Source organism: Delphinapterus leucas, chromosome 1 (assembly GCF_059928025.1).
Source record: "Delphinapterus leucas isolate spDelLeu-1000000601 "Yukka" chromosome 1, BTC_Dleu_Yukka2, whole genome shotgun sequence".
NCBI lineage: Eukaryota > Metazoa > Chordata > Mammalia > Artiodactyla > Monodontidae > Delphinapterus > Delphinapterus leucas.
The window spans coordinates 94,790,879-94,816,622 of NC_143129.1; the positions used below are offsets into that span (position 1 = coordinate 94,790,879).

Genomic DNA, 25,744 nt, shown 5'->3' on the forward strand with positions numbered 1-25,744 from the left:
AGGCTTAGTTGCTCCGTGGCATGTGGGATCTTCCTGGACCAGGACTCGAACCCGTGTCCCCTGCATTGGCAGGCAGACTCTTAACCACTGTGCCACCAGGGAAGTCCCTCAAATATATATTTTAAAAAGACAGAATATGATGACCCCTATGTACCCATCACCCAGCCTCCATACTTATCAGTTTCTGCCATTCTTGCTCATCTACCTCTACGCAGTCCTCATTTACTTCTATCCACTCCTCCCCACTCGAAGTTGTTATTTTTTCTAGGTTTTTTAAAATTTTTAGCAAAAATTTATATACATTGAAATGCACAAGTCTTAACTTGTTCAGTTTGGATAAATGGCTACACTTGAGTAAAACAAAGAATCACCGCCCAGAGACTGCTGGGGAGAGTGGTAACCCCTCGGCCACCGCCCCCCGACAGACAGAACAGACAGAGACAAGCAGAGTCTCAGATCCTGAGTCTTAGAGTCACCGAGCCAGTGCTGCACAAAGTCACAGCCACCAAGGAAGCAGGCAGGCAACACAACTTGGGTTTGTCTTGGCTGGGACAGGGCCTGCGTCAAGAAACAGGTTCTTAAGTAAACCCGGATTCTGACTAGAGGCCTTGGGGTCTGGAGGAGGCCCCCTCCTGCTCTTCCCCCAGCTGCAGGCTCAGTCCCTTCTCCTCTCACCATCCCTGAAGGGCAGATCCTTTGGGGAGAATGTCAATATGGGGGCCGGGTGCACCAGGTAAACACCTGAGCTGGTACAGTGGGGTCAGTAGGTATTTGTTGGTTCAGCTGCAGATGCCACTTTGCTTGGAAAGCCTCTGACCTAGATGGGAGCAGATCCCATTAAACAATCCTGACTGTCAAGGAGAGACCAGCCCTTCGCTGGGAGGGAGGAGTGAGCTCTACTTAGCACAGAACATGGAAGACGACGGTGAAATGTCAGAATTTGAACATCAGGGCCCCAGAGAGACTTTCTCTGTGGCCCAGCCCTAGCTGGATGGTTTCCCAAACTTCTGTTCTTTGTTCTTTTGGCTTCGGAGTGTCCTCACTCAGGTTTTGGGTGGATGGTCCGCTGAGGCTCAGAGACACAGTGACCTTGACCTCTCAGGACCTTTCCTATTGTTCGCTAGCCATCAGACTGGAGAGACTCCCTCTTTCCTCCCTTCTCTCCCTCCCTCCTTCCCACCCTTTTAAGACTGCTGACTCAGTAGCAGTGTCTCCTGGGCCCTAAAGGCCTAGACATACCAGCCCTCAACCTCTGGTGCCTACATCTGTCTGATTATCACAACCGTCTGGAGATCACATTAAAAATACAGATTCCTGGGCTCTACCTCCAAGATTCTGATTCCCCACTAGATCTTTTTCTCCTTCCGCCCTCTTTCAAAACTCACTCTTCTATGCCTCAAGACTTAAATATTTATCCCATTTGGAAGCAAATCATATAAATACATCTCACACAAGACAGGGACCTTTAATCTAGGATCCTGGACCACTTTCCCCATACAACCAGATACAGAATTTTAGGTATATGCATTTTTCTGGGCACTGTTTTCATCAGATCCTCTAAGGAGGCTGTTATCCATCCCCTCACACAGAGGAAAATCATTGAAATCTATAATAATGCGTTCTTAATTTTTAAATAGCTTAATATTTTTACCCCACAACAGGCTGTTCACTTTTTAACAGGGGGCTGAAATATTTTAACCCAGGCACTTTCAAATTCTGCTCCAGAGTCTAGGGGTTTAGAAAGCCAGACCCTTCAAAGGGGAGTGGGGATTCCCCACTTTAATGGAGCAAGGTTGTTTTTAAAAATCTGTTTAACATGCTAGTCTTCTCAGTTTAGGTTTTGTTTGAATCGGAAGTTCCACACTCGGGCTTCCCTGGTGGCACAGTGGTTGAGAGTCCGCCTGCCGATGCAGGGGACGTGGGTTCGTGCCCCGGTCCGGGAGGATCCCACATGCCGCAGAGCGGCTAGGCCCGTTAGCCATGGCCGCTGAGCCTGTGCATCCAGAGCCTGTGCTCCGCAACGGGAGAGGTCACAACAGTGAGAGGCCCGCGTACCGCAAAAAAAAAAAAAAAAAAGTTCCACACTCAGAAAAAGTTTAACACCAATCTTTACTTGAAAGAGCAAATCCCTAAAGGTGAAATTGCAGGCATGAGGCCGAATCACAGAGTTAAGGATGCCTCTTTGGTCTTCTCTTAATCCCCCTACATAGTCAGTTGTTACCTCTACCTACAAGCGATGCCCCCTCTCTCCCAGAGCAGGCACCAGCTGACACACCCCAAGCAGGCTGACCCCTGCCAGCTGTCCTCAATCTGTGTGCTGTTGCCTAGCAACACGGTGTCAGGAGCCCTAAGGATCTCAGGAGTATGGGGGAGCCCTGGCCTTACATTGCCCCTTCTTTCACATTTTCTATTCTACTCTGGAATTCCAGATTCCATTCTGATCAAATACAGCAGAGATGGTGCTTGGTGTCCCCAGCAGGACCTGCCCTGCTGGTCTGGCCGTGGACACAACACACAAAGCAGATACGGGGTCTCTACACCCAGCTGGGGCAGTTTGTGGCACCATGCTCTGGGCCAGACAGGCCCCTGACCCTGAGGTCTAACCTGTCTGTAACTAAGCTGCTTGTCCATTTTGGGCACAGTCTTGGTTGGGGGCTCTTAGGAGACAGGACTGGTACCGTGATAACAGCTGCCGCTAATGAGGGCTTATGACCACCCATGTGCCAGGCTCTGGACTGGGCACTTTACATGCATCTTCCCTTTAGTCCCACAAGCCCCCCTGCTATTATCCCTACTTCCCTGACCTCCCTGTTTACAGTTGTAATCCACTCCCCTCAGTCCCACTGATCCTCAAATCCTGAATGACTTTTTTTTCCATAGCACGTATCACCTTCAAACACACTTTATAACTTAGTTATTCATTATATTTATTGTCAATTTCTGCCCCTGCCGTCACTGTAGATGAGATGTAAGCTCCAGAAGAACAGGGATCTTTGTTTTTGCTCACTGATGCAGCCAAAGAGCTCAGAAGAGTGCCTGACACACAATAGCTATCAATAAGTATTTGTTAACAAGGTCCTGCTGTCTAGCACAGGGAACTATATTCAATAGCCTGTGATAAACCATAATGAAAAAGAATATGAAAAAGAATACATAGATATGTGTAAATAGTCACTTTGCTGTACAGCAGAAACTAAACGCAACATTGTAAATCAACATACTTCAATAAAATTTTAAAAAATAAAATAAATGATAAATATAAAACAATAAGTATTTGTTGAGTGACTGAATGGTGAGCAAAGGCATGACTTGAGAGTAGCTCTGGAGCTGTGCAGACACTCCAGATTACAGCCAAAAGATCTAGACTCTCATCTTGGCCTGACACCCCCAAACTATATGATTATGGGCCCGTTATTAAATCTCCACGTACCTCAGTTCCCTCCCCCATAGAACAGGGGTGCTAACACTCTGCTAAGATGATTAACAGATTCCTTCCCCCTAAACTGACTAACATCAAACTATCAAGACAATTAGGAGATTAGGTTCAGGAATGCTCTTTGTAAACTGGTTAAAGAAGAAGAAGAAGCCAGCAACTGGTTAAAGAAGAGAGGGCACGTGGAGGGGTCACCCAGTCCTTCTCTCCTCTTTCTGGCAATAGGACAGGGAGAAAGGAGCCAGGTGACATTTCTGGCCTAACGGCAAAGATGACAGCAGCAGTTCGATCCTCCTCGGTTCCCCTGATGTTTACCACCCACGCTGACTCACCCTCTTCTCTGATCCTAGTCTACTCATACATATGAAACAACATCTGTCCTTTTTCCCCCAGCAACTCCCCCAAAGCTAATCTCTCCAGGAGAAAGCCTGGTCGTTGACATTTATGACACTCGGTAACAGCGGCCAGTCCATCAAGTGCAGAGGGCTTTTCATATTGCTTGTAAATATCCCTAGGATTGAAATGGCTTTGTAGCCAGGAAACAAAATGTCGCTTTATAAATTCTAATCCCTTTCTGATAGGTGAGAGTTTGGTACACACATCTGTCTACAAGGCAGGGCTTTATGAGATTGTATTTCAAAGATGTGCCTTTCTTGGTTTTTAATGAGATCAAAATGTTCCATTAAATGTTTTCACCTAGGCTTTTAATCATGCCTGAAAGAAACAGGCCATCTAGGTCCTGGCTTATGCAAAACCCTCCAAGGATAGCTTAGTGTTTGGACGTGTTAGCTGTTTATGGTGGAGAGCTTGAACCTGGAGGACAGACTTCTAGCCTAGAGAACCAAGTCAACAAACAAGGCTTCTGTAACTCCAAAGGAACAAATATACATGAGCAGCTGCAACACCACGATCTCCTAGTACACTGTTTTTCAAACTGGGGTTTAAGAGTCGTCAAACGCTTACTCATTAGCAGTCACTCACCATCTCCCCAGCCCCTGGATACCACAAATCTACTTTCTGTCTTTATGGATTTGCCTATTCTAGACATTTCATATAAATGGAATCCTACAATATGTGGCCGTTTCCATCTGGCTTCTTCTACTTAGCATATTGTTTTCAAGGTTCATCCATGTTGTAGGATGCATCAGTACTTAATATTATGGCTCATTAATGTTCCATTGTATGGATGTACCACATTTTATTTATCCATTCATCAGTTGATGGACATTTGGGTTGTTTCTATTTGGGAGCTATTATGAATAATGCTATTATGAATATTCACATGCAAGTTTTTGTGTGAACATGTTTTTAATCTCTTGGGAATATACTTCGCAGTGGAGTTGCTGGGTCAAAAGGTAACTCTATGCCTAACTTTTTGATGAGCTACCGAACTGTCTTCCACAGTGGTTGCACCATTTAATATTCTCCCCAGCAATGTATGAAGGTTTCAATTTCTCCACATCCTTGTGAACACCTGTTATTATCTGTCTTTATGGCCGCACCAGTGGTTCACTTTATCTCTCTTTTTTTTAATTAATTAATTTATTTATTTTTGGCTGCGTTGGGTCTTCGTTGCTGTGCGTGGGTTTTCCCTAGTTGTGGAGAGTGGGGGCTACTCTTTGTTGCGGTGCGCAGGCTTCTCATTGCGGTGGCTTCTCTTGTACGTGGGCTGCAGTAGTTGTGGCTTGCAGGCTCTAGAGCGCAGGCTCAGTAGTTGTGGTGTACTGGCTTAGCTGCTCTGCGGCATGTGGGATCTTCCTGGACCTGGGCTCGAACCCGTGTCCCCTGCACTGGATTCTCAACCACTATGCCACCAGGGAAGCCCCACTTTATCTCTTAAATGGATCCTCCACTACCGCCTGACAGGATCCTCTGTTTCCATCAGGATCACATGCAGCTGTGGACTAGAGTTCACTTGTCTGAGTTGGCAAGAGCTGACTGTGCTCATCTCTTCCCAACTCCATGCTCAATGACACTGATAGCTTAAAATTGGCTATGATGGAAGTATCCACACCATGGAAATCAGCAAACATTAAAAGTCGAACTTCCCTTCCCCTCCCTAAAGAGCCAGTTGTTAAACGTTTATCAGCACATCACTAACAGCATCCACTTACTCCAAACTCCATAGCTTTCTTTGACTTGCTCTTTTCTTCAGCTTGTAAATCCACCCCTCTCCCTACACATCCTCTAGTTCAATTAAAATCCTAGTCTTCTCTAAGGTTCAGTTGAACTCTCTTATATGTAGAGTTTCAATTGCCTTCATGGACTGATGACTCCAAGTTTCTATCTGGAGCTCAGCCCTTACTCTTGAGCTCCCAGTCCTTATCTAGTGTAACTGCCTGATGTGCCCCAAGCACATCAGATCCAACATTTAAAATAGTTCTCGGGCTTCCCTGGTGGCGCAGTGGTTGAGAGTCCACCTGCCGATGCAGTAGACACGGGTTCGTGCCCCGGTTCGGGAAGATCCCACATGCCGCGGAGGGGCTGAGCCCGTGAGCCATGGCCGCTGAGCCTGCGCGTCCGGAGCCTGTGCTCCGCAACGGGAGAGGCCCGTGTATAGCAAAAAAAAAAAAAAAGTTCTCAACTGCTCTCCCCACTGCTGTTCTGTGTCTAACTGAATGGTGCCATCAACCACTTTGTGATGGCAATACTGGTCTTCAGGGGTTTTTGAAATTAATTTTTATTGTAGTATAGTTGATTTACAATGTTGTGTTAGTTCCTGCTGTACAGCAAAGTGAATCAGTTATATGTATATCTCCACTCTTTTTAAGGTTCATTTCCCATATAGGTCATTGCAGAGTATTGAGCAGCGTTCCCTGTGCTATACAGCAGGTTCTTATTCGTTATCTATTTTATGTAGAGCAGTATGTATATGTCAATCCCAATCTCCCTATTTATCCCTCCCCACCTTTCCTCCTTGGTAACCGTAAGTTTGTTTTCTACATCTGTGACTCTATTTCTGTTTTGTAAATAAGTTCACTTGTACCTTTTTTTTAGATTCCACACATAAGCGATATCATATGATATTTGTCTTTCTCTGTCTGACTTACGTCACTCAGTATGACAATCTCTAGGTCCATCCTTGTCACTGCAAATGGCATTATTTCATTCTTTTTTATGGATGAGTAATACTCCATTGTACATATGTGCCACATCTTCTTTATCCACTCATCTGTTGATGGACACTTAGGTTGCTTCCATGTCCTGGCTATTGTAAATAGAGCTGCAATGAACACTGTGGTACATGACTCTTTCTGAATTATGGTTTTCTCAGGGTATATGCCCAGTAGTGGGATTGCTGGGTCGTATGGTAGTTCTATTTTTAGTTTTTTAAGGAACCTCCATACTGTTCTCCATAGTGGCTGTATCAATTTACATTCCCACCAACAGTGCAAGAGGGTTCCCTTTTCTCCACACCCTCTCCAGCATTTATTGTTTGTAGATTTTTTGATGATGGCCATTGTGACAAGTGTGAGGTGATATCTCATTGTAGTTTTGACACTGCTACATTTAGCACCTCTTCAAGCCAGGAACCATGTCTTTGACACCTTTCTCTCTTAGGCCCTGTGTATAATCACTGAGACCCTATCTATTTTCTGCCTCCAAAATATCTCTTGCATCGGTCTCCCACCCGCACTGTTACTAATGAAGTCAAAACAGTGACTTCTTGCCTAGAGGAGCCTTCTCATTGTTCTCCCGGGCTTTGCTCCCTCCTCTCCTCCAAGACACTCTACAGGCTACAGCCAGAGTGACCCATCTGAAATGCAAATCAGATTGAATCACTGCCCCACTGTTGCCCTCAGGGTTGGCACCAGACTCCTCGCAAGGTCTACAAGTGCCTTCAGGCACTTCCCTGGCAGTCCAGTGTTTAAGACTCTGCGCTTCCAACGCAAGGGGTGTGGGTTTGAGGAACTAAGCCACATGGTAAGCTGGTTGAGGAACTAAGATCTCACATGCCATGCGGTGTGGCCCAAAATATATAAATAAATAAATAAAAATATATAAATACAAGTGCCTTCACTCCCTGGCCCCTGCTTACTTCTCCAGCCATCTGTCAGTTTATTCCTGCTCTATGCCCAAGGCCATAACACTTTGAGATGGTGCCTTTTTACCTCAAAGTAATTCAACTAAAAATATTCACTAAGAATATGGTGAGGGGATACAGATATGATCAAGGCAGTCCTGGCATTTATAGGGACCACTGTGTACAGCTGAATAGGTTGTACACTGCACAATCCCAGGGAGTGCTATTCACATAATAGTCTACTAAGGTACTAGTGTATAAAATACATACAACAAAGTAAGAATATTCTAAATATATACAGAAGCATAATATCAGGGAGAAAGTGACAGTTGAGAAATAACATGCTTTAAGAATCTAAAAAAGAAGTGATTTCTTTAATGCTTCCTAGCTATCTTTTTACCTCCAATCCATGTCTATAATCTCCTGGTTTGTAACATCTGGCATTCGGTCCCCTTCTGAATAATTAAAATTAATTTAAAGGAACCCTGCATGGTACCTTGCTTTTGTGACCAGCATGTTGTTCCATGAGCATTCTCGTGCCCCTGATTTTATTCTCCTAGAGAGAGAAGCCTATGGTCAGTGCTGCCCTCATGTCTTCTGTGTGCCACCAGGGCTACAGGCTGCCCCAGGAGTGCAAACTAACTTCAGGAGTAAGTCTGAAGGCAGCAGGGATCACTTTCTGGCAGGAGAACTAGGTGGTGGGGGACAAGGGTGGGAGGGGCATTTACTTTTGATTCTGTACCCCTTTAAACTTTTTGAATTGATTACCATGTGGGTGAATTACCTGCTAAAAAAAATTTAATCAAGTTTTTTTTTTTTTTTTTTTTTCTTAAGCAATGCCTCCCTTAGAGGGAAGTGGGGTTTTTTTTGTTTTGTTTTGTCAGTATTCTTAGAGCTGGCAGTGGAGGCTGAAGCCATATTTTACCACCTGGGCTGGAGCTGACATTGTCATTGTGTTTCTCTGACCCATGGGAATATGTTCTTTAGAGGAAAAATTAGGAAATCAGGAAGTCTCAGCCTGCTGGTGGAGGGAGGGTGACAGGAACAGTTTCTTTTATTATGTTTGACGTCTTATCTGTGTCTCACCCAGGGATCTTATCAGCTATGGGCACTGATGAGTGTGATGTGTGGATGCGAGAACCAGAGAGGCTGAGTAGACACCTGGGCAGGTGCCTCTTGTCCTGTAAAATGAAAACTGTGCTGGTGACTGGTGTAGCTGTGGATGTATTGTTTGAAAAAGTTGTGAATAAAAATCCCAGGCTCTTCTCTGAGACAGTCTCACCCTAGGTCATTGCCACGTGTCACCAACAGAGATTCTGACCCAGCCTCCTGCCATCACTGGGGAAACTGGAGATGGGTGAGCGGAGAATCAGCTCTAGAACGCCTGGCCTCCTCTGTTCAACCTGATCCTAAAACCAAACAAAATGTTGGCTCTTGCTTAAGCAGACTTGGCCGCAGCCCGGGGTCAAGATCTGGGGGCAGGAGTAGCTGAAAATGTGCTGGGGCAGGTGGTTTTAGAAATGACTCCCAGCAGTTGACCAAGTTTCTGCACCAGCAGACTCCAGTCCCTGTCCCATAAAGCGGCAGTCTAGTCATCCTGGGCCTCAGTTAACTTAATTTTCATTCTAGAAATAGCTAAGAAATCAGACAAATCTGTACACATGTGAAGGAGAGAATGCAGCTCTTTCTCGTGTGCCCTTTATACGTTTTGAATTGCTTACCATGTGGCTGTATTACCTGTTCCAAAAAAATAAATTTAAAAATAAAATATTTTTTAGGGCTTCCCTGGTGGCGCAGTGGTTGAGAGTCCATCCGCCTGCCGATGCAGGGGACACGGGTTCGTGCCCCAGCCTGGGAAGATCCCACATGCCGCAGAGCGGCTGGGCCCGTGAGCCATGACCGCTGAGCCTGCGCGTCCGGAGCCTGTGCTCCGCAAAGGGAGAGGCCACAACAGTGAGAGGCCCACGTATCGCAAAAAAAAAAAAAAAAAAAAAAATATATATATATATATATATATATATATATATATATATATTTTAATGTATCACCCTGCCTTTGTCACTTACTTCTTCAGAGTGGCCTGGGTTTACAACTGATCTCCAAAATAAAAGAGTCAGAAGAGAGCATTGCACTGTCTCTTCCGACCCCACAGAATGCCCTGCCTAACCCTCTTCACCCCTCCAGTCCCACATGAAGCACCCTTTCCCAGGCCTTCAGGAAACAGTCTCGATCCTTCTAGAAGGTGAGACCTCCATCCTTCACACCACTCATGGCATGATGATCATCAACTGCCTTGCCCTGGTGTTACTTCTCAGTTCACCTGGTCCCAATTAGACGGTAAATTCTCTGACCCATATTTCTGTGTCACAACCCCTAAATGACACTCCCCAGGCATTTTGGAAAATGTCATATTATTGTAGATTGAAGTGAGGTCTACTAATCTAAACTCCAACCTGGTGCAGACATCCCTGAGTGACCTGACGGATGGTTAGAGAGGTTGGACAACTGAGAGATTCAAAAGATCTAGAGGCAGAGGAGTGTACTCCAGATTATTTAGCAGTAATTATACCTACACTAAAATCTTTTCTTATTCTTTAAATCTAATTTAAAATCTTTTAATTATCAGCATGTTTATATAAAAATTCAAATAACAGAGAGATGTATGGATAAAAAGTAAATGTCCTCCTTCACCTCTCCTCACTGCACCCATGAATGATGCCATATTATCCATCACAGGACCTGCATCAATCTGCTAGGGCTACTGTAACAAGGTACCACAAACTGGGTGGCTGAAACAACAGAAATCCACTGTTTCACAGTTCTGGAGGCTAGAACTCTGAAATCAAGGTGTCAGCAGGGTTGATTCCTTCCAGAGCTGTGAGGGAGAATCTGTTCCATGCCTCTCCAGCTAGCAATCCTTGGCGTTCCTAGGTTTGTAGCAGCATAACTCCAATCTTCACATGGCATTTTCCCTATGTATGTCTGAGTCCAAAATTCTCCTTTTTATAAGGACACCAGTCATATTGGATTGGGGCCCACCCTAATGACCTCATCTGAACTTGACTACATCTGCAAAGACCCTATTTCCAAATAAGTCACATTCTGAGGTGGTAGAGTACACAGGGGGTGCTCTAAGGTATACATGAATTTTTGGACGGCACGATTCAACCCATAAGAGTGCCCATACCTCAGATTTTCCATCTAGACAAGGAGAGACTCATAGCTCTAGGTTCCATGCTGTGAAATTTGAGAAATTTCGCTTTTTGGACAAAAAAAGTAAAAGCAGGTCTTCCCTGGTGGCGCAGTGGTTGCGAATCTGCCTGCCAATGCAGGGGACATGGGTTCGAGCCCTGGTCCAGGAAGATCCCACATGCCGCGGAGCAACGAAGCCCGTGTGCCACAACTGCTGAGCCTGCGCGTCTGGAGCCTGTGCTCCGCAACAAGAGAGGCTGCGATAGTGAGAGGCCCGCGCACCACGATGAAGAATGGCCCCCGCTTGCCACAACTAGAGAAAGCCCTCGCACAGAAACGAACACCCAACACAGCCAAAAATAAATAAACAAAAAAAAAACCAAACAAACAAAAAAGTAAAAGCAGAATCATGTTGCCTCCTTCGAGGGAAATAAAATTAATGCTTATTATGCATCATTCATGGTCCTCAAACTTTGCAAATTTCATCTCTTTAGTCTTCACAACCACCCAAAATTCCTTGACATCAAAGACTGTCCCATCCATTGTCATATCCCCACTGTGTAGCTTAGAACCTGGTGCTGCAACAGCTATAAAACAAATATTTTTTGAGTCAATGAACTCTGTGGGGTAGATGTTATTTCCTCCATTTTAAGGATGAAGAACTCACTGCAGAGATGCTCAGACACATGTCCCAAAGTCACACAGCTGGTAAGGAAGCTGCAGGTTTGGGACTCAAGCCCAAGCCTGCCTTTCTTCAAAGTTCATGTCATTTCCATTATACTTAAGCCAATGGTTCTCGAACTATGTTCACAGGACCAGCAGCCCCAGCAGTGCCTGGGAACTTGTTAGAAATGCAAAGGGATTCCCCTAGTGGTGCAGTGGTTAAGAATCCGCCTGCCAGTGCAGGGGACACGGGTTCGAGCCCTGGTCCGGGAAGATCCCACATGCCACAGAGCAACTAAGCCCGTGTGCCACAACTACTGAGCCCACGTGCCACAACTACTGAAGCCTGCGCGCCTAGAGCCTGTGCTCCGCAACAAGAGAAGCCACTGCAACGAGAAGCCCCCGCACCGCAACGAAGAGTAGTCCCTGCTTGCTACAACTAGAGAAAGCCCGTGTGCAGCAACGAAGACCCAACACAGCCAAAAAATTTTTTTTTAATTAAATATATAAATAAATAAATAATAAATAAAAAGTTGCAAGTTACCCATGCTGTATGAAAAAAAAGTTAAAAAAAAAAAGAAATACAAATTCTTAGGCCTCTTCACTGATCCACTGAATCAGAACCTCTTGGATGGGGCCAGCATTCTGGGTTTTAGCAAGCCCTCCAGGTGACCCCCTGCAGTTTGGCAGCCCCTGTGCTAAACCAGGAAGCAACTGGGAGAAGTTGAGAGTGGGTGTGACCTTAGAGACTGGCTTGGTCTTTTTTTTTTTTGAGTTGCCTATGCAGTTCCAGGATTTCCAGAAACCTTACCTTCTATTCCAACCATTGTTATTTTTTGATGCTGAAAAATTAAATTACCCCACTATTTTCAGAAAGGAGGGAGGAAAAAGAAAGAGTGCCCAGAGGTAAGTATTCAAATCTGAACTCTTTCTTCCAGTTTCTTTCCTCTGCTGCAAATAATGAGACACCCTGGGAGAAGCTCAGATGAAAACACCATGAGAACTCTTAAGTTCAGCTTCAGCTTCACCCAGAAAAGAACACTGACAGTCCTCTCGAGGATAAAGTTGGCAAGATTCTTTGAAAGCTGCCAAAGGGCTTCCAAGGTGAATGAAGTAATTGAAGGTGGAATGAACTCAGCTCTGTAGAATTTCATCCACACAATCATGAAAGAAGAGACCAGAGCAGCAGGTGCAGCAGCCGGCTGAGCAGATATCCATTTCTTATCTGTAAACCAACAGGGCACGGTCATAAATCTTAAGCCAGCTGTTCACTGGATGGAGGGTTGGGACTCATGAACCGTTTGCAAGAATGACCTGTTTCTTAAAGAATGGCACTTTTCTTCCCGAGGATCTTGATGGCAGAAGAGGGTGGCAGCTAGATGGCAGATGGAGGGGAGAGGCCTGGAGCCCTGTGAGGCTTGCGTGAGGCCCAAACCAGGGTTCTGCCACTGGGCTCAGCCTGGAGAAGGTTAGGAGGCTTTGCAGCTAAAGCAAGAGTCAGCTGCTGCTGACTCGCCAGCAATGTTCTCCTTTTGGAAACTGTAATATTGTCCATTGTCAAAAGGGGAGGTGCGGCTGGGGGAAGGGGAGCTGGAAGAAAGAACAGGATCTAAAGCAGAATGCTCAACTTCAAGCCATTTGCCTAAGTTCACTTTCCTGGGTGTCTTCTACAAGATAGAAAAATGAAATGCTCCTTTACACGCTACGAAAATTGGTCTCAGCATTCCTCTGGCCCCTTCCACGTCCTCCACCCACAGCCAGGCACCTGACAGTGCCAGAGGCTCTGGCAACCACCATACACGGTCATTTCCAAAGGCTCCCCTGGGGCAGCCTGGGGCACCATCTCTGGGAACAGAGTCCACATCACCACCTCTTGCTTTGCCAAAGCAGAAATGGCCTGAGTCCAAGAGTGAAATTTGGTGGAAGAAATTAAGGCAGGATGCCATTCTCTCTAATTTTCAGGAAGACCTCAGATGATGCTCCTGTTTTTTCAGCAGCCACAGGAGGAAATAGGACAAACCTTCCCACTTCTTTATTTTTATACCTACTGATAAACTGCCTCGTTTTTATCTCCCACTCTGAGCTGTGCCAACTTCTATAATGGTTAATAGATGGTAATTAAACATCAAGTACCCGGCTATTTCAATTTGAGACCAAAGGAAATTGGTTTAAAAATTAAGATTCTTGGGACTTCCCTGGTGGTGCAGTGGTTAAGAATCCACCTGCCAATGCAGGGGACAAGGGTTCAATCCCTGGTCCGGGAAGACCCCACATGCCGCAGGGCCAGTAAGCTCGTGGGCCACTAAGCCCGTGCACCGCAACTACTGAGGCTGTGCGCCACAACTACTGAGCCCACGAGCTGCAACTACTGAAGCCCACGCGCCTACAGCCACCGCAATGAGAAGCCCATGCACCTCAACGTTCGCCACTAGAGAAAGCCCGTGCACAGCAACGAAGACAAAATAATAAATATTTTTTTAATTATTAAAAAAAAAGATAAATAAAAACTAACATCCTCATTCCCTCTCTCTCTCTCTCTATATATATATATATGATTTATATTTCAGATATAAATACAGCTATATATATATATATATATATATATATATATATGTAACTATAAGTTCTCTATAAACAATGCCTGGCACATAGTAGGTCTGTGATAAAATTTGTTGAAAGACAATGAATTGAATGAATGAGTTCATACATACATACACATTGGCTTCTCTGGTTCAAATTTTTTCAGTTTTCCAAAGCACGTATCTAAGCATATAACCACGCTGCTCAAAAAACTTCTCCAGTGTGTTCAGAATCAAGTTCAATCTTTCTCCTTAACACAGTCTATTCTATAAGAGCCTCCAAGACTGGCCTCAATCCACCTTCCCATACCCTTTCCCCTCCCCTCCACTAAAGCCACCCTGGACAACCTGAAATTCCCCCATACAAGCCCTGCATATTCCCATCTCCTGGCCTCAAATGTCTTTCCCTGGTGACCTGCCCAAAATCTACTCTATACTGGGGTGAGGAATAAGCTTTGAGACAGGCCCTCAGATGCTACCAGTATACCCCCAAAGCCTTCTCTGATTTCTTCAATTTCCCTTTTATAGTGCAAACCCAAAGCCCTTTGTTTATATTCAGTTTTATCTCTTATATAAGTGCATTCTATTTATGGACATAATCCCTCTCCCCCACTAAACTGTAGACTCCTTGAGGGCAAGCACTGGGCCAATTCATTCCACATTTGCATCTGCAAGCACAGTGCCTGACACATTTGGAGTGCTCAAAATAATTACTGTTATTAATAAGTAATAATAATAACATGGAGATTTAGGAACACCAAATTCAGGAAAACTAGTCCAACAGTTAATGGAGTGGATGATTTCATGATACACTGTGATGTGGTGGTTTTAAAATATGCCCACATATTCTCTGATGTTTCTCCCTTCAAGAGGAAGATAGAGCTTAATTCTCCTCCCGAGTGTAGGCTGGACTCAGTAACTTGCTTCTAGTGAACAGAATATGGCAAAAGTGATGGTGTGTGACTTTTGATATTAAGTTATAAATGGTGTTGTGGCTTCTTCCTTGCTCTCTCTGATTCCCCGCTCTGGGGGAAGCTGGCTGCCTTGTCATAAGGACACTCAAGCAGCCCTCTGGAGGGACCCATATGCAAGGAACAGACTCCTGACAATAGCCACATGAGTGACCCATCTTGGAAGCTGATCCTCAAGTTCTAAACAAGCTTGGGTGACTGCAACCCTGGCCGACATCCTTTTTTTTTTCTTTTTAAATTTTTGGCTGTGTTGGGTCTTTGTTGCTGCACACCGGCTTTCTCTAGTTGCAGCGAGCGGGGGCTACTCTTGGTTGTGGTGCACGGGCTTCTCATTGCGGTGGCTTCTCTTGTTGCGGAGCACGGGCTCTAGGTGCGCGGGCTTCAGTAGTCGTGGTTCGCGGGCTCTAGAGGGCAGGCTCAGTAGTTGCGGCGCACAGGCTTAGTTGCTCCGTGGCATGTGGGATCTTCCCGGACCAGGGATTGAAACCATGTCCCCTGCATTGGCAGGCGTATTCTTAACCACTGCGCCACCAGGGAAGTGCCCTGGCCGAAATCTTGCCGGTAACCTCATGAAGGACTCTGAGCCAGAATCACCCGGCTAAGCTCCTCCTAAATTCCTGACCCACAGAAACTGTGAGAAAAAATTTTTGTTATTTTAAATCACTAAATTTTAGGGTAATTTATTATAAGGCTATTGCCTAATAGATAACAATCCATTCCAAAAAAAAAGTATAGTTTTTAATTCTTGTTGGACCAAAGGAGATTCCTGATTTTACAAGGTTAATAACTCTATGTTAAAATACTGATATGCTCTTCTTTTCACCTGATACACCCTATTACATCTTCAGTTCTTACCTAATTTTATCACCTCTTTAAGGCCCTGCTTGTCTCTCTCACTTCTTTCGCAAAGTTCTCTTTAACCACTCCAGCCCACACTGAAATAATTTTTCTGTTTATACTTTGGCACTTGATAACTATAATTGCTCCCACCTATGGAGTCCTTACTATGTGCCAGTGTACGAGGCTGAAGAGTGTCCCTCCAAAATTTGTGTCTACCCAAAGCCTCAGAATGCATAATCTTATTTGGAAATAGGGTCTTTGTGGATGTAATCAGCTAAGATGAGGTCGTATTGGATTAGGGTGGGCCCTAAATTCAACGACTGGTGTCCTTATAAGGAAGCCATGTGAAGACACACAGGGAGAAAGTCATGTGACAATGCAGGCAGAGTTTGGAGAGATGCAGCTGCAAAGGCAAGACACGCCAAGGATTGCTGGCAACCACCAGAAGCTGGAAAGGGGCAAGGCAAGATTCTCCCCTAGAGCTGTCAGAGACAGCATGGCACTGCCGACTTTCTGATTTCAGACTTCTAGCCTCCAGAACCGTGAGAGAATAGATTTCTGCCGCTTTAAAACACCCAGCATGTGGTACTTTGTTACCGCAGCCCTAGCAAACTAACACAGCTAGTTAATGTTCACATCTTCTTTCTCATTCCTCATTTTCACGACAATCCTTCAAATTAAATATGATTAGCTCGTTTGGTAAATGAGTCCCACAGCCAGGAAAACTTCACCTGGGCTATGAACATGTGCTCTGCCCACTGCCCCTTCCTATCTGGCCTCACTGCATCATGCACTTGATCTCTATTTGTAACTGCTTGTCCTTTTAAAGGCTGTATGTGCATCAGTGTTAGTTTCTTGTATATAATTCTTCTGTGTCTCTTTCAGTCCATTATGTTCAATAAAACTTGATGAATGAATTATTTTAAATTTCAGTGGATTAAGAAAGTTAAATGAAAGAGAAAAGAATAAGTATTTGGTGCAGAAAACATAACAGTAGCCTACAATCTGGAGGAAATCTGTCACTAATGTTTTCAGACTGTGAGTACTGTGATGATACCTGCTTTCTGGGACCAGGTATCAGTATGGACAGTATTGTGAATATTCCTAAGAGAGACAAAAAACAGAAAGGGTATAGGGTGGAGAAGGAAATGTCAGAAATAATAACATTTATAATAGGTAACCAGTTATGCTGCTTAACAATTACAAATTTTAAAAAAGAATACTTTTTGCCCCAAGGATATGGCTTAACTCTAGAAATAGTGAGCTTCTCATTACCCAGGGTAAAAAGTTTTTGTTTTTGTTTTTGTTTTGTCCTCGCTGCGTGGCTTGCGGGATTTTAGTTCCCAGACCAGGGATTGAACCCCAGCCATAGCAGTGAAAGCGCCGAGTTCTAACCACTGGACGGCCAGGGAACTCCCAAAAGTATTCCTTTTTAAACATTTGTAATTGCTAGGCAACCTAACCCACCTGAGGATAGGCACCTGCTCCGCTATGTTAGGGAGCTGGTGAAGATGCCTTAGGTGTGAATGATCACTGAGATCCACCCTAACACCAGCACTTTACCAGGTCGCAATTTCATATCTAAATGACATAGATTGCACCAACCTGTTGATCTCCTTGCATCCTCTGAGGATCTCCTTGGTCCTCAGTTTCTGCAAGTATCAAATTAAGATTTATACCTGAAACTAGCACAATACTGTAAATCAACTATAATTCAATTTTAAAAAGAGTTTAATAAATTTGGGATGATAGCAATCTAAGGTTTTTAAAAACCTTAGATTTTCAGTTTTCTGAAAATTAAAAGGATGTCTCCTCTTGCAGAGAAGCTCCTGAGAATCTATCAGCATCCTCCCAGTGGTATCACCTTTATCTGCTCATACTCATTCACGTCCCTGCCCTTTAGCTACTCATCATCTAACATAAGAATGTATAAGCAATTCCTGCATCAAAGTCAACCAAGTGCACTGGCCACTATCACACATTCCTCAGAAATCATACATGGCCTGTCTCTACATGGGAGAAATAAGCTGGTGAATACAAGAATCAGGGGGTAGCCTTTTAGACAGTCCAGGACTAAAAGTCTGTATGTTCTTTTTAAAATCTGACTTTCCCCCCCGCCCCACCATAGTTCTTTGTTTTCTTCTCATGTCCTGCTAACCTGTTATTTATTTTATATTTGGGCACAGCTCCTTCTGTTCTTTTACAGATGATTTACACAGCTGAATTAATATTTGTAAATGGAGGCTCTGGCCCTAATCTTTTAAAATTTCTTTACAAGGAAAGTAAGTTGATCCATTAACTCAAAACGTATGGAGCATCTAGTCTGTGTGTAGCACAGTGCTTGACATGCTGACTTTTCTCAAGTGCTATCCTGAGTCAGAACCATCCTTAAAATTCTTGTAAGCATGGTTTCTCGTAAGGAAAAGTCAGATGAACAGGCATAACTGATGCTCCCTTTATCTTTTCTCTTAGTGGCTTACTAGCCACCCTTTTATTGTCATATGTTTGGAGTTGGAGACTGAAGTAATCAATTTCAAGCAGAAAGCTAGCCAATTTCAGTTTCCTTTCTAGTTCAGAAAGGGCTTTATTGTTTGGCATGGGGTGAGAAGAAGGATGCTCAAATTAGCATCCAGGCTTATTAAAGTCCATATATTTTTTTGCCTTTTATTTTGTATCATCAGTAAGAATCAGACTTGGACAATCACATTCTGGGCCTATGAAACTCAATTTATTTATTTTGTCACTCAGCATAGTTCTATGGGTCTTTTTTTTTACATGCCTTTCATGGTACATGACAAATCAAAGAAGAAAAATAGGTGATAACCTCATATTTGTCTTCTCAGACTTCAAGGAATTTGGAAAGTGGAGAGCCTAGGAAGTACGATAAATATATTTTCTTTCAGCAGCTGTCAAGCGCTAACTATAATTATCTGTTCTGTGCTTTATCTGCTATGACATAGAAGGAAAGCTTAAGAAGAAGTGTGACAAATGGCCCAATTTTTATCACTTACCAGAGGGACAGTACAGACTGAGGAAAAGCTACGAGTTTGCCCAACTTCTTTTCAGAAAATTTGGCAGAATTAACATCAGGCCCGGCTGCCCTGCCTGGGACCAGCTGGCTGCTTGGTAAGGCTGGCCCTCCAGGTCTCTATGATTCCCGGGTGAGAGTAAACTCTGACTGCCACCCTCACAGCCAAAGCCTCCCTCCTCCTCCATTGACTGCAGATGGAGAAAACTAATGCTCTTTGAAAATCCATGCTGCTTGGGACGTCCCTGGTGGTCCAGTGGTTAAGACTCTGCCCTCCCAATACAGGGGACCCGGGTTCAATCCCTGGTCAGGGAACTAGATCCCTCACGTCGCAACTAAAAGATCCCGCGTGCGGCAACTAAAGATCCCGTGTGCTGCAAAGAAGATCTCACTTGCCATAACTAAGGCCCGGCACAGCCAAATAAATAAATAAATATTAAAAAAGAAAAGAAAAGAAAAGAAAAGAAAATCCATGCTACCAACTTGACACAAATCAATCAAAATGTTAAACACTTAGACTCTTTGACCCACTATTTCTATTTTTAAAAATTTGTCTGCAGATAGACTCAAACAAGTATGCATCAGTATGTACTCCTGTAGGAGGATATTCACCGCAGCAATGTTACCATATAAGTGGCTGGAATCAACCTATTCATCAAGCTTCTGTGTCAATAAATCACAGTACACACATATAATGAATCGCAGTGGAGCTATAGTGATGAAAACAATAAAATACAGAATAGGACAAATATTTTGATCTAATTTGTACAGGAAGGGCAAAAGAATACACGGATGTGCTTGTATAGGCAAAAAACATTTCAAGAAGAATATATTTAAGCAAGTGTTGACAGAGGTTAGCCTTTGGGGGTTTGCAGGTGGTAGGGAAAAGTTGTACTTTTCAGCTTATACCCTCTGCCTAGTTTGGATTGTTAACATGGACAGGCAGGAAATACGGTAGTTAAGAGCTCAGCTGCCTGAGTTCCTGCTCCTTTACCAGCCAAGTAACCCTGGGCAGGCTAATCTCTCTTTGCCTTAGTTTCATCATCTATAAAATGGGGATTCATTCAGGGCAATTTTTGAGTATCTATCTACTATATGGCAGGCAATGGAAATATAGAAATGAATAAAACATACAAGAATACCTGCCCTCCGCAGTGGTTAAGAATCCGTCTGCCAATGCAGGGGACAAGGGTTCGATCCCTGGTCCGGGAAGATCCCTGGTCTGGGAAGATCCCACATGTCGCGGAGCAACTAAGCCCGTGCGCCACAACTACTGAAGCCCATGCACCTAGAGCCCATGCTCCGCAACAAAGAGAAGCCACAGCAATGAGAAGCCCGAGCACCGCAATGAAGAGTAGGCCCCGCTCGCCACAACTAAAGCAGCAACAAAGACCCAACACAGCCAAACATAAATAAATAAATAAATAAATTTATAAAAAAGAAAAAAAGAACAGTACCAAAAAAAAGAATACCTGCCCTCGTAGACTTCACAATCTTGTCAAAAGAGACAGACAATTAAAATATACATATATATGTATGTATATGCACACATATGTACATATGTAAAATATATGTCAGATAGTAAAGAGTGCTATGGAGAAAAATAAAACAGGAAAGAGGAGAGGTAATGGTGTGGGGTGGGATATTAATAGGACCTACCTCATAGAGTAACTGTGGGAACTGAGTTAATGCATGTTGGTCACGTAGAACACTCAATAAATATGAATTATTATTATTGCTATGAGCATATATTACTTTAGCATGTAAAAGTAAATGATAATTTTGTTTTGTTTTGTTTTGTTTGCGGTACGCGGGCCTCTCACCGTTGTGACCTCTTCCGTTGCGGAGCACAGGCTCCGCACTCACAGGCCCAGCTGCCATGGCTCACGGGCTCAGCCGCTCCGCGGCATGTGGGATCTTCCCGGACCGGGGCACGAACCCGCGTCCCCTGCATCGGCAGGCGGACTCTCAACCACTGCGCCACCAGGGAAGCCCCTAAATGATAATTTTTAAACAAACCCATGCCTCCAGGAACCTTTGACTAAAATCTCACCTCGTTCTTTAGTAGTTTCTGAAACTTCAAAATGGGGATATACTTTTTCATTTATGAGTATAAAATCAAGTGGTCCGGCCACACTGGCCTTCTCCCCATCCCCTAAAGCACCAGACTCTTTGTTGTCTGCAAGCTCATCTGCACATTTTCACCCATCAAACTCCACATCCTCAGCTCTCCGCTTAAACTCACTCCTCAGAGAGTCCTGCTCCAACCTCCCTGATCTGAGTCAGATCTCCTCTCATAATCTCTCAGCCTATCTTTCCCTTTTCTCTCATAGCACTTAACCAAATGCATAGGTCAGCTGGGGTGGTTATTTATGAATATCTACTTTGCTTTTCAAGCCAAAAGAACTCCTTCCCAGTGACCACCTAGGTGGGGAAATCTGAAAGAGAGGAGAGGGGAAGCCAGGCACAGCGTGGGTGGGCAGAGTTCTCACTCCAGTTTAGGTGGAGGGGGAAGCAGCTGAGAAGGGATTCAGAATAAGAATGATCTGTAGGGATTTTTATATTGTTTGCTATAGAATGAGCAAGCATTTTACTTCTCAGTCACAGTAAGAGCATCCCAAAACACTCTGAGGTCACTTAGGAGCTATAGATGGGATCCTCCTTGAAACACACAGGGTCCCTCCACTATGAGCCAAGCAAGAATGAAGGGGTGTGTGTGTGTGTGTGTGTTGTCTAGTGATTTATCAAAATTTGAAAGGATTGATGGTTGGTTTGTTTTAATTTATTTTTGGCTGTGTTGGGTCTTTGTTGCGGTGCGCGGGCTTCTCATTGTGGTGGCTCCTCTTGCTGTGGAGCACGGGCTCTAGGCGTGCGAGCTTCAGTAGTTGTGGCACATGGGCTCAGTAGTTGTGGCTTGTGGGTTCTAGAGCGCAGGCTCAGTAGTTGTGGCGCACAGGCTTAGTTGCTCCGTGGCATGTGGGATCTTCCTGGACCAGGGCTCGAACCTGTGTCCCCTGCATTGGCAGGCGGATTCTTAACCACTGCACCACCAGGGAAGCCCAGGATTGATAGTTTTGCCAAGGATGTGAGAAAACGTGCAAAGCTGATGGGAAGCAAAATTGATGCAATTTCTCCAAAAGAGGATCTCATAATATGGAACAATATAAAGTATATGTGACTTTTGATCAAGGAATCCCCATTTCTAGAAATATAACTTAAGGAGTTAACTGAATGATCTTACTCTCTCATCCAACAATTCTATTTCTAGGAATTTATTCCAAGGAAGTAATGACAGATGTGTTGGAAAGAATACGCAAAAAGAGGCTCATCTTAGCATTGTTTATAATAGTCAAAAATTAGAAACATATGTTAACATATGTTTCTAACATATATGTTCAATGATGGGGGATTGGTTAAATAAATTTCATCAGTGGAATATTATTAATCTATTACATTAATTTATTAAGGGCCCACAATGTGCCAGATATTATTTTGGGTGTTGGAGACACAGCATTAAATGAAACACAAAAAGCCCTGCCTTCGTGGAGCTTACGTGTTAGTGGGAAAAGACAGAAATAAGTAAAATAAATAAAATATAGAGCATGTTAGAAAGTGGTAGGTTCTCTGGAGAAAATAAAACAGAAAATGGGATAGGAAGTGGGAAGACATTTCAACAAAAACTTGAAGGGGATTAAGAAATAAGCTGCATATCCTGGGAAAGAGCCTTCCAAGCAGAGAAAACAGCAATTGCCAAGACCCTGAGGGGGCAGGTTACCCCACAGGTCTGAGAAAGAGTGAGGAGGCTGGTGTGACTGGAGAGGAGGAGGTGCGGATCGTACATACAGCCTTGTAGGCCAGTGTAAGGAGCTGGTTTCTACTTTGAGACCGGAAGCCTTTGGAAGGTTTTGAGCAGAGGAGGGGCAATATCTGTCTTATTTTCAGTAGGTTTACTCTGGCTGAGCACTAGACAATATGTGGGCAAGGTGGAAGCAACAACTAGGATCCAGTGCAGCCAAATAAATAAATATTAAAAAAAAAAAAAAAGAAGAAGAAGAAGGTGAGAAGGGATGGGTCTAGTGTGGATGGTCAAAGCGAAAGGGTTGACATTAGGGATTAGTCAGGATAGGTAGTTCATTCCGTTCCTCATTAAAACGGTGTTATGCAAGGCCATCTAATGACTTAGAATGATGTTCCATTACGTTTTCTAAAAGCATATTTACTGAGCACTTACTCTATGCTCTGCATTTTGCAAAGCACTTTAAGCATTACCTTGCCTAATTCTCCCAGTGATCCACCTGACTCCTTCAATCAGTTGCCAAATCCTCTAACTTCTACCTTCAGCATGTTTTTCTCATATCCAAGCCTTTCTATTCATCCCACTGCCACCATCCCAGTGCAGTCCCTTTGTTAACCTCCTCCTTGACCTCTGTAAGATCTTTTGAACTGGTCTTCTCGCCCCCATCTCTCTGCTCTCACCTTTTGGCCTATCTCAACTTATTTACTTTATATTCATGCTAATCCACTACCTCTGCTAAGAATCCTTCAGAGATTCTCCACTTAGTTTCCCACTCTCCAATCTTGATTTCTGTGGTACCCCACACCTACTCCACATTTCAGCCACGTGGTCTACTTGCAATTGTCAGGATCTTTTCCTTGGTCTCCTTTCTCTATCTAGAAATCGTGCTCCCCCCATCTCTGCCCGTTCAAACTCTGCTGATTATTCCAGAAGCAGGTCAAGTGTCAACTGTCCAAATATGTTTTCTTCTTTTCCTATCAACTCTATATTGCCATTCCCGCACTGCTTACCACATGTTAACATTATGTCATCATTTATACGTCATTATTTGTGGACTTACCTTTTCTGCCTACCAATATTTCTGAAGCCCCTATGACATGTCAAGGATATATACTAGGCATTTTACATGTGTTATCCAATTTAATTGAATCCTCACAATAGCCTTGTGAGATAGGTGTTACCATCCCCATTTTACAGATCAGGAATCTGAAGCTGTCAGAAGTTAATTAACTTGCTCAAAGTAGCATCCTTACTAAGTGGCAGAGTCATCATTCCTTCACCAAATTTTATTCTAATCCATGTCTGCCAGATTCCTAAACCCTCTGGGCTTTTCAACATAGATTGGGATGTCCCTTTGGGGGCAATTAGCACTGAAGCCTCAGGGCAATACCGATCTGGGAAAGGCAGTTTTCTCTTCCTCTCTCATTTGATTTAGATTCATTGTGCTATAGAAAATGCTCCTTTGGCTCTCAGTCAGCACTTAGTCTGGGCTAGCACAGGACTAAAGAAATGATTCATGAAGACAAACACCACACAGGATGTTTAGTTCCACTGGTGACCCTGATTATTGTAAAACTGTGAAAGGAACGCCAAGCCCCAGCACACGTTTAGCAATCTAGAACTCCCAGCTCTCTGCCTCCTCAGTTTAGGCTTTACCCTAAACCTCTTTGTTCCCTGATTCGATCCAGACGGATGCCTCAGATTTCAGAAACAAGGCAGGAACAGCATTGTTGTCATTAGGGTCAGCCTTGGCCGATAAGACTCCCTGCCATTAATACCCAGCAAAGACGCACAAGAAATTCACATGAAGAGTAAGAACAGGGAAGGGTTAGTCTACCCTGAATTGTTTTTTTTCACCATTTAGGATTGGAAGCCCCTAAAACTTATTGGGTCAATTCATACTGCCAAACAAAGAATATTATAATAATGGGTTTATTCTCTTCCTTATTGTTTTGGAGTCGAGGGTGTTCAGCAGCCACTGTTTGCTCAAGAAGAGTGTAAACAGGACTTGCTGACGCCTGTGGCCAACATAGATGACTCTTAAGCCACTTCCACTCCGGCATGGGGTGTGGATCTAATGGTAAAGAAGCTGAATGGGAAAGAGAGTTAGGTAACTCTAATTTGTGTTTTATTTGTATTTTCTCTTTCAGTCCTCAAAGCAATCTTTTTTGAGGTAGGTGTTATTGAAATACCAATTCTACAGATCCAAAAACTGGGGGGTAAGTAACAGGCAGGGACTGGAACCCTGGTATGTTGAGTTCCACAGCTTTCCACTGCCCTCAGCTTATGCTCTGTGGCAAGGCCTTTTGCTTAGGCAAATGCCAATCATTTAAAAAGGACTAAAGGCAAAATTTCTACACAAGTTAGAGCTCTCAAGTATCAATATTCTTCCCTCCCTCCCAAGCAAGATGATACAAAGTGTTTAATTTTTTAAACATCTCATATTTTCCATAGTGGACAAAGATATCAGCAAGAAGTGGTAGTTGAGCTGTAAGATTGTTACCTTCCACACAGGGGGACTCCTATGTTGGATTCTTAGGCAAGTGAGTTTGCTTGATGGAACTCACTTGGTTGGTTAGACCACAGGCCACCAAGGCCAGTAAGCAACACTTACTGACAAAATCATCCTGTTCCCAGCCATCTTTAAAACAGGTCATACAGTGACTGGGTGAAAATGTGGATGGCCCAGGGCAGGACACTGCTGGGACTGATACAAGTTACAAAAATTTCCACTGACTGGGGTCACTTGTTCATATTCATGAATGAAGTGAAGTATCTTTATTTACACAAAAATTCTCTTCTCTCTTCCCACGCCCCTCACTTCTTCATGATCTGTTTTGTTATAGATAGTCTAATGGTTAGAATACCGTCATAATAATACATTTCCATATGGGACGGGGTTATGGTTGCTAATCACTAGTTAACAATGACAACTTATAAATAATATTTCAACCTCTCAAAACCTTAGCCAAGTATGACATTTCAGATTAATTGTACAGGGCTAGACTCAATGTATTACAAAGTCTTTCATATTTCACGTAGATAACAACTTTTATTTGCCTTCTGCCATGAAGTTCTTGTAAATATGTTGTTGCTGCGTCTGCCATATGGTTTTTAAAAAGTTACTCAGAACACAACCAATTATTGTTATTTCAGTACCATAGAAACTACTGAGTTTTGTTACTCCTTTTTTGTATCCCTCCAAAAGAATGTTCAAA

At 43.7% G+C, this 25,744-nt stretch overlaps 1 protein-coding gene across 2 annotated transcripts in view; it reads right to left on the minus strand.

The window, feature by feature from the left end:
* The window catches only part of ELAPOR1 (endosome-lysosome associated apoptosis and autophagy regulator 1), a 74,250-nt gene that overhangs the window by 46,390 nt on the left and 2,116 nt on the right, over window positions 1-25,744 (minus strand). The window lies entirely within an intron of this gene.